Genomic DNA, 8,059 nt, shown 5'->3' on the forward strand with positions numbered 1-8,059 from the left:
GCTGTAGTATTTAAGCCCATACAGAAACCTTCCTGAGAGCCTTAAGTGGAATTTTTTTTTTAATTTTTTTTTTTTTACACCATAAAGTGATTATTAAGCTTTCCTTTTTACTCTTTGGCTAGCTTTTTTTTTTTTTTTTTTTTTTTTTTAAATTATCTCTTGGATGACATTTACACCGATAACACACAGGCTGCTGTAACTGTCAGGACAGTGCGACGGTATTTTTCCTAGCAAGATGCAAACTAATGAGATGTATTAAAATAAACATGGTATACCTACCTATGCATCATTTCCTAAATGTTTCTGGCTTTGTGTTTCTCCCTTACCCTGCTTTATTTTTTAATTTAAGCCATTTTGAAAGAACTATGCGTCAACCAATCGTATGCCGTCCCTGCGGCACCTGCCCCAGAGCCCCTGTTTGTGGCTGAGTGACACCTTGTTCCCCGCAGTGTACACCTAGAATGCTGTGTTCCCGCGCGGCACATGAGATGCATTGCCGCTTCTATCTGTGTTGTCGTACCCTGGTGCCGTGGTGGCGGTCACTCCCTCTGCTGCCAGTGTTTGGACAGAACCCAAATTCTTTATTTTTGGTAAGATATTGTGCTTTATGTGTATTAACAGAAATGTGTGTGTGTGGTTTGTTTTTTTGTAAAGGTGAAGTTTGTATGTTTACCTAATATTACCTGTTTTATATACCTGAGAGCCTGCTATGTTCTTTTTTTGTTGATCCAAAATTAAAAAAAAATACCACCAACAAAACCCATGGACGTGAGAAGCGTTTTGTGGTACATTTTTCTAGCACTGATTCTAGACCCTGGTTGCCAGGTCATGCGGTGTTTTGTTGGGTGGAAGCGGAAGTCAGAGCTTTCTGGGTGGGGTCCCTGGACCTGCCTCCATGGTTTAGCACCTACGGGGGTTAGGCCAATGGCATCCTCCTGCAGGCTCCACTCCCTGGAGCGGATGAGGAGTGTCAGAGTAGCCAGAAGACCATGAAGAGTTTCATCCAAGAAGGGAGCCCACCTGACCTGGTGTGTCCATATGCGGCGCCCACCATACCCTGCCCGGGCTGGCCCCTCCACCACCTCCAGGCCCACGAGACAAACCATCGAGGTCGCTTTCAATCTTGACCCCACGTTCTCCGAGGATCATCTGTGGACCGGTGGCTGGCTGGCATCTGTTGTCCATGTGCTGATGGAAGGTTCTTACGAAGGATTGTCTTCAACAGCTTATCTTCATGGTGCTGTTTTCAGCCTCATCAGGGCAGCCTGGAGGCTGGAGGGGAAGTGCAGGGCCAGGTGGTTGCAACCTGGTTCCTGTTCCTTGGACGCCTGCTGGGGCCCTGCCTGGGCCTGTGGGCTACTGTCCAGCTCTGCACTGGTTACAGCACCTTGCCCAGGAATGTGCGTTGGATGTGACGTGTGACAATGTAACATGTATTTGTTTCCGTGAGATGCTGGTGACAATGCTCTGTTTTTCTTTTTTGTGTAAAGTCCTCTGGTGTAACACCGTGTCCATTAAAGTGATGGGGCAGAAAAGCCAGGTGTGCTATTGGGGAAGAGAGAATTCCATAAGAATTCCATAGGTCTCGAGCCCAGGGGTGGCTGAGGTAGCGGTAGAGGTGGGAACTCAGGCCTCCTTCCTTCTCTCCCTCCTTCCTCCTTCCCTCCTTCTGTCTTTCCCTCCCTCACTCCCTCCTTTCGTCCGTTGTTGGTTCATTCATGCAGGTGAGGGCCCTAGTGCCAGCTCCTCCTGTCCCTGCATGGGGAGAGTCCTGGGGAGGGGCAGGCAGGGTGGAGGCCACTCCAGCCAGGAAGAGCTGCAGCACGGTGGAGGCTGTGGTCTGAGGCTGGATCCTTTCCGAGCCTCTCCACCCACATGGGCCTGCAGCCTTTGTTGCGGCTCTGCCCTGCATTCCCGGGATTTCTGCTTCTGCCTGGGCCCAGGAAGATGGCTTTCTGCCCAGGGTCAGCTCTTCATGTCTTGTGAGCCCTGTGACCTTGACCGAGGGGCCTCCATCTGCATCTCTACATGCACATCTGTGAAATGGAGCTGCAGCTCAGGCAGGATGAGGAAGTCACGCCATTGACATGCCTGGTGCAGGTCTTGTCTGCGGCCTCCTGCTGGGACTTCACTCTGGCCTGTAGTATTTCTAGGCCCCAGTATGGCATAGGACAAAGCCCTTGGGCACAGGGATTGCTGAGCAGTGATGGTGCTGCCTGTGAAAACAAAGTTCCTGCACCTGCCTGGAAACCTGAACGCACCTGCTCGCACAGTGCCCTTGCCAGGGTTCATGAGAGCTGGAGTCTAGCCTTTGCTGGGCTTCTCCTTTAGCTTGGGGGCATTTCCTTTTCTTTACCCAGGCCTCCATGTCCTGGCTGTGGAGGGGGTTGGAACTGGCTGGGAGAGTCAATGACTGCAGGTGGTCTCCAGCCCTGGGTCCCTACAGCTGTCTTGGGATTCCCAGCGGCAGGTGAGGCTGAGGCCTGGGTCTGGGCCAGGTGGGCCTGGGTCTTTGCCTGGGTCCTGTGCACAGAGCAGTCGCTGGGCTGGGCCAGGCTCAGAGACCCCACTCTGCAGAGAAGCCCTTCTGGTTTGTTCCCTCTTGTCAGGCACAAGAAGCCGCGGCCCTCCTGGGGGCTCCCCGGGTTTTTTGAGCTTTTCATACTAGCCACAGGTTCCTCCAAGGATTCTAGGGATGGGAACTTGAGGGCATGGCTCCCATTTTAAAGATGAGGGAGCTGTGCCCCTGGCATGCCCTGAACGCCTGGGGGACCCCAAGCAGAAGGGTCTCAGGACACAGAGCGGCAGGACTTGTGCTGTGGTTGGGCATCCAAGGGCCCTTCCATCTCCTGGGCCTTGACTCTGCCCCGTCCCACTTGTGTGCTGGGCCCCAGACTCTGGAGGAGCATTGGGGCTGGAGCTCCCAGAGTGCCTGCAAACAGCAGGGCCAGCCAGGCTCTTCTGGGGTTGTGTCCTGGGCAGGTGCCGAGACTGACACTGAAGGTCCTTGCCCTGCAGCTATCACCAAAGGGCCAAGATTCACAGAGAGATTTGCCTCTGCATGCTCCCTGGAAATGGGATCAGGAAGGACCAAGATACAGACCCCAGGGAAGGCATGGCCTCCAGGTCCAAAAGGAAGAGCAGGGATTAGAACTCAAGTGGCAAAAATCACAGAATCCCTCCACCCCACACACAGAGCCCCATTCCCTCACAGAAGCCCCCCATCCTCTCACAGAACCCTGGTCCCCTCATAGATCCCCTGTCCTCTCACAGATCCCCCATCCTCTCACAGAACCACGGTACCCTCACAGATCCCCCGTCCCCTCAAATCCCCCATCCCCTCACAGATCCGTCTGTTCCCTTACAGATTCCCCTGTCCCCTCACAGATTTCCCATTCCCTCACAGATCCCCCTGGCCTCTCACAGATACCCCCATCCCCTCACAGATCCCCCATCCCCTCACAGATTCCCCATTACCGCACAGATCCCCCCTGTCCCCTCACAGACACCCCGTCACCTCACAGATGCCCCCAACACCTCACAGATTTCCCGTCCCCTCACAGATCCCCAATCACCTCACAGATGCCCCATCCCCTCACAGATCCCCCCATCACCTCACAGATAGCCCTGTCCCCTCACAGATCCTCCATTCCCTCACAGATCCCCCCATCCCCTCACAGATCCCTCCCATTACCTCACAGATACCCCATCCCCTACACAGATCCCCCCATCCCCTCACAGATCCCCTGTCCCCTCAGATTCCCCCCAGCCCCTCACAGATCCCTACCATCCCCTCACAGATCCCCTGTTTCCTCACAGATACACCCATTCCCTCACGGATCCCCCTCACAGATCCCCCTGTCCCCCTCACAGATGCCCCATCCCCTCACAGATCCCCTGTCCCTTCACAGATTCCCCCGTCCCCTCACAGATCCCCCCCTCACAGATCCTCCCGTCCCCTCACAGATCCCAGGTCCCCTCACAGATCCCCCTGTCCCCTCACAGATCCCTCCATCCCCTCACAGATCCCTCCGTCCCCTCACAGATTACCCATCATGTCACAGATCCCTCCCATCCCCTCACAGATCCCCCATCCTTTCACAGATCCCCCCATCCCCTCACAGATCCTCCCATCCCCTCACAGATCCTCTTGTCCCCTCACAGATCCCAGGTCCCCTCACAGATCACCTGTCCCCTCACAGATCCCTCCGTCCCCTCACAGATTCCCCATCACATCACAGATCCCTCCCATTCCCTCACAGATCTCCCCATCCCCTCACAGATCTCCCCTCACATCCCCCGTTTCCTCACAGATACCCCTGTCACCTCACAGATACCCCTGTCACCTCACAGGTCCCCCATCACCTCACAGATCCCTCATCCCCTCACAGATCTTCCCATCACCTCATAGATTCTCCGCCCTCTCACAGATCCTCCCTCACAGATTCCCCTGTCCCCTCACAGATACCCCCTCACAGATTCCCCCATCCTCTCACAGATCCCCTGTCCCGTTACAAATCCCCCATCCCCTCACAGATCTCCCCATCCCCTCACAAATCCCCCCCGTCCCCTCACAGATCCCCCATCTCCTCACAGACACCCCTGTTCCCTCACAGATCCCCCGTCCCTTCACAGATCCACCATCACCTCACATATCCCCTCCCGTCCCCTCACAGATCCCCTGTCCCCTCACAGATCCCTCTGTCCCCTCACAGATCCCCCCTCACAGATCCCTCCATGCCCTCACAGATCCCCCGTCCCTCACAGATCCTCCCTCACAGATCCCCCATCCCCTCACAGATCCCTCCCATCACCTCACAGACCCCCCGTCCCCTCATAGATTCCCCCCGTCCCTTCACAGATCTCCTATCTTCTCACAGATCCCCCATCACCTCACAGATACCCCGTCCCCTCACAGATCCCCCTCACAGACTCCCCTGTATCCTCACAGATCCCCCATCACCTCACATATCCCTCCCATCCCCTCACAGATCCTCCCATCCCTTCACAGACACTCATCCTCTCACAGATCCCCCATCACCTCACAGATCCCCCCATCACCTCACAGATCCCCCCATCCCCTCACAGATCTTCCATCCCCTCACAGATTCCCCATCCCCTCACAGATCCCCCCTCACAGATCCCCCATCACCTCACAGGTCCCCCCATCCCCTCACAGATCCCCCCTCACAGATCCCCATCACCTCACAGATCCCCCTATCCCCTCACAGATCTTCCATCCCCTCACAGATTCCCCATCCCCTCACAGATCCCCCCTCACAGATCCCCCATCACCTCACAGATCCCCCCATCCCCTCACAGATCCCCCCTCACAGATCCCCATCACCTCACAGATCCCCCTATCCCCTCACAGATCCCCCCTCACAGATCCCCCTCACAGATCCCCCCTCACAGATCCCCCCTCACAGATCCCCCCTCACAGATCCCCCATCCCCTCACAGATTCCCCCATCCCCTCACAGATCCCCATGTACCCTCACAGATTCCCCCCGACCCCTCACAGATCCCCCCTCACAGATCCCCCCTCACAGATCCCCCCATCCCCTCACAGATCCCCCATCACCTCACAGATCCCCATATCCCCTCACAGATCCCCCTGACCCCTCACAGATCCCCCCTCACAGATCCCCCCTCACAGATCCCCCCTCACAGATTCCCCCATCCCCTCACAGATCCCCCATCACCTCACAGATCCCCATATCCCCTCACAGATCCCCCTGACCCCTCACAGATCCCCCCTCACAGATTCCCCCATCCCCTCACAGATCCCCCATCACCTCAGAGATCCCCATGTCCCCTCACAGATTCCCCCCGACCCCTCACAGATCCCCCCGACCCCTCACAGATCCGCCTCTCCTCTGTACAGCCGCTTCCAGCGGGTCCTGGTCCTGGGGTCTCCGGGTTTCCGGGATGGGCAGGGGGAGGGGACACAGGCCCAGGGCTGAGAACGGCGACCCCAGGCTCCTGATGCTCAGACGCTGCCCGGGGCCAAGGCTGGACCGGAAGTGGCAGGTTCCCGCCGCCTGTGAGTTCCGCAGGTTCCCGGAGGCGCCCGGCGAGGGTGACAGGCCCCGGGAGCGCTGTGACCGCCACCCGTGCCCAGCGATGGAGTGAAGGTAGCCTCCTCCGTTTGCGGGGAGAATTTTGGTTCAAGGCTCCGGCGCCCCGGGGACAGGCAGGCTAGGAGGGTCGGTGCGGGGGAAGGAGGCCGAGCCCTCGTGGCTCCCCCGGGGACTCTGGAGGTGGGCACGCCTCGGCCCCCAGCCCCGCGGCTGACACCGGGCTCCTCACAGCCAGCGCCTCACAGCCCGATGGCCCTGCCCCTGCGGCCACACTGGCCGCCTCCTGACGCCCCAAAGCCTCAGTTTCCCTTTGGCCGTCGGGAGGCGGATGCCCCGCAGGGTGAACCCGTGGCTGTGGCAGCCTCAGCCCTCATTCCCTCTGGCAGCTCGGGAGGACGTGGGTCCCCAGAGTGCCTAGCGGGGAGGAGAGTCCTGAAGAGTATCTGGGAGGGGTCGCCAGCTCGGGGAAGTGGTGGGGCCTCTGAGCCACCAGGGGGCCGAGGCCTCTCCCGCGACCTGTCTGGGGCGGTGCCTGGTCTGCGTGGGGTCCGGCTTCTGGGTGCCTCCTTACCCCCGCGCCTCTCCAAGCTGCGGGGCCTGGTGCGGGGCCTGGCATGGCCTCCTGCCTCCTACTCCGAGGTACAGATGCTCGTGAAGCACCCCCCAGCCCTGCGGCAGGATCGTGCCCCACTGTCCAGGGGACTCGCCTGCCTCGGCAGACCTTTCTTTTCTTTTTCGAGACACAGTCTGGCTCTGTCCTCCAGGCTGGAGTGCCCTGACACGATCTCTGCTCACCACAACCTCCTGTCTTTCGGGTTCAAGTGATTCTCCAGCCTCAGCCTCCTGAGTAGCTGGGACTACAGGCACCTGCCACTACGTCCGGCTAATTTTTTGTATTTTTAGTAGAGACAGGGTTTCACCATGTTGGCCAGGCTGGTCTCCAACTCCTGGCCTCAAGCTCCTGTCTCAGACCCCCAAGGTGCTGGGATGAGAGGCCTGAGCCACTGTGCCAGGCCCCACCTTCCACCTTGGCTCCATCCCGAGTCCTGGGATTGGTTGGGTCTGAGTCCCGTGTACCATTTCTGTTGTTAGATAGATTTCCATCAGAAGCACAAGACAGAAAATGGAGGAGGATGGGGTTCCCCAAGGAAATCAGGGTGCCGTTCATAGATGGGGCTACTAAGTGGGATGCTGGGGGTGCTTTGGCCTGGGTGCCCCAGAGGCAGAGCCTGAGAGACAGAGTTGTGGGCCTATGGTTTGCAGGAGGGCGGATCCCAGCAATACAGGGAGGGGCTAGGGTGTGAAATGGTCAAGTAGGAGACCTCACTGAGTCAGCTCCGGGCTCCGAATCCTGGGACCTGGAGCCTGCACACAAGAATGCCGGGAGGTTCCAGGATCCCCCCAGAGGCTTGGAGAAGGCCTGGGTAGGAAGCCAGGTGGCAGAGGCAGGAGCTGAGCAGAGGTGGGCAGGAGGATGCATGCAGCCCGAGGGCAGACCACGCGTATGCGTGGCCCCCACTGTGCAGGGCCCTGCACCAGCCTCCCCATGGCTGGCTGCTTCTCATCTGGACAACCTTGTTGCCCACCCATCTGCGTGCTGTTTTCAGCCACCTGCTCTCCCAAGAGCAGCCAGGGTCATCTTCCCCAAACCCAAGACCACCGTGCTCTCCCTACCTCTCCTAGAGCCCCTGCTGCTCTGTAGGCTTAGAATGAAGTTGAGAAGCTTCCAGAGCTCCGGACCCTGCCTGACCCCAACTGTTCCAGCCACACCCTGGCCCCGGTCTGCCACCTCATGACCTCAGCTGAGCTGGCTTGGTTGTGGCACGGGGGAATTGGAGCAGGTGGGGCTGCCCAGGCTGAAGGAACAGGGTCAAAGGGCAGGACTTTTCTGATGGGGCAGCAGCTGAGAAAACGGAGTGGCCGGGGAGGGCTGTTTATGGGACGGCCGTCTGCAGGGCCTTGGCAACCACAGCCCCC

The sequence above is a fragment of the Macaca nemestrina genome, chromosome 4 (genome assembly GCF_043159975.1).
Source record: "Macaca nemestrina isolate mMacNem1 chromosome 4, mMacNem.hap1, whole genome shotgun sequence".
NCBI lineage: Eukaryota > Metazoa > Chordata > Mammalia > Primates > Cercopithecidae > Macaca > Macaca nemestrina.